At 31.0% G+C, this 1,914-nt stretch overlaps 1 non-coding gene across 1 annotated transcript; it reads right to left on the bottom strand.

Moving 5' to 3' along the window:
- Positions 1 to 1,806: 1,806 nt before the first annotated feature.
- LOC112774069 (small nucleolar RNA R71) lies at positions 1,807 to 1,914 on the bottom strand. The gene has a single exon (XR_003188580.1). It is a non-coding gene; the product is annotated as a small nucleolar RNA R71 (small nucleolar RNA).

The following is a 1,914-nucleotide window of genomic DNA, read 5'->3' as shown; positions in this document are numbered from 1 at the left end:
CATGATCTTCAAGTTGTTCTTGGTAAGTCTTCTTGTTTGATCTTTGCATGTGCATATTTTGTGTCTTTTCTTGTTTTTCATATGCATTCCTGAATTCTTAGTGCCTAAGCATTAAAGAATTCTAACTTTGGTGTCTTGCATGTTTTCTTTGCATTAAAAATTTTTCAAAATTATGTTCTTGATGTTCATCATGATCTTCATAGTGTTCTTGGTGTTCATCTTGACATTCATAGCATTCTTGCATGCATTCATTGTTTTGATCCATAACTTTCATGCATTGCATCATTTTTCTTGTTTTTCTCTCTCATCATAAAAATTCAAAAATAAAAAAAAATATCTTTCCCTTTTTCTCTCATCAAATTCAAAAATTTGAATTGACTTTTTCAAAAAATTTTTAAAATCAAGTTGTTTCTTATGAGTCAAATCAAATCTTCAATTTGAAAATCTTATCTTTTTCAAAATCTTTTTCAAAAATCAAATCTTTTTCAAATTTCTTAGTTATTTTCGAAAATTCCAAAAATATTTTTCAAAAATCTTTTTTCTTATTTTTATATCAAATTTTCGAAAATAACATCACCAATTAATGTTTTGATTCAAAAATTTCAAGTTTGTTACTTACTTGTTAAGAAAGATTCAAACTTTGAGTTCTAAAATCATATCTTGTGATTTCTTATGAATCAAGTCATTAATTGTGATTTTAAAAAAATCAAATCTTTTTCAAAACTAATTTCAATCATATCTTTTCAAAAAAAATATCTTTTTATCTTACCTTTTTCAAAAATTTGATTTCAAAATATCTTTTCTAACTTCCTAACTTCTTATCTTTTCAAAAGTTGTTTCAACTAACTAACTAACTTTTTGTTTGTTTCTTATCTTTTTCAAAACTACCTAACTAACTCTCTCTCTCTCCAATTTTCGAAAATATCTCCCTCTTTTTCAAAATTTCTTTTTAATTAACTAATTATTTCAATTTTTAAATCTTAATTTTCGAAAACTACTAACCTTTTTCCAAAAAAACTATTTTCGAAAATCACTAACTCTTTTTCGAAAATCATTTTCGAAAATCCTCTCCCTCTCTCATCTTATTCTATTTATTTATTCATCTACTAACATCTCTTCCTCACATCACTCACCAAATTCGAACCACCTCTTCTATCTGTGTTCGAATTTTTCTTCTTCTCTTCTTCTACTAACAATAAGGAACCTCTTTATTGTGACATAGAGGATTCCTCTTCTTTTCTTGTGCTCTTCTCTTTATTATGAGCAGGGATAAAGAAAAAGGCATTCTTGTTGAAGCTGATCCAGAACCTGAAAGGACTCTGAAGAGAAAACTAAGAGAAGCTAAATTACAACAATCCAGAGACAACCTTATTGAAAATTTCGAACAAGTAAAGGAGATGGCAGCCGAACCCAACAACAATAATGCAAGGAGAATGCTTGGTGACTTTACTGCACCTAATTCCAATTTACATGGAAGAAGCATCTCCATTCCTCAGCTAGTTTCTCTGATGCAGCAGAACTGCAAGTTTCTCTGATGCAGCAGTTTCTCTGATGCAGCAGAACTGCAAGTTTCATGGACTTCCATCTGAAGATCCTTTTCAGTTCTTAACTGAATTCTTGCAGATCTGTGATACTGTTAAGACTAATGGAGTAGATCCTGAAGTTTACAGGCTCATGCTTTTCCCTTTTGCTGTAAGAGACAGAGCTAGAGTATGGTTGGACTCTCAACCTAAGGACAGCCTGAACTCTTGGGATAAGCTGGTCACGGCTTTCTTAGCCAAGTTCTTTCCTCTTCAAAAGTTGAGCAAGCTTAGAGTGGATGTTCAGACCTTCAGACAGAAAGAAGGTGAATCCCTCTATGAAGATTGGGAAAGATACAAATAGTTGACCAAAAAGTGTCCTTCTGATATGCTT

This window comes from Arachis hypogaea, chromosome 18 (genome assembly GCF_003086295.3).
Source record: "Arachis hypogaea cultivar Tifrunner chromosome 18, arahy.Tifrunner.gnm2.J5K5, whole genome shotgun sequence".
NCBI classification, from domain to species: Eukaryota; Viridiplantae; Streptophyta; class Magnoliopsida; order Fabales; family Fabaceae; genus Arachis; species Arachis hypogaea.
The sequence above is the reverse complement of the archived record's forward strand: the minus strand, read 5'-3'. Positions and strand labels throughout refer to the sequence as shown.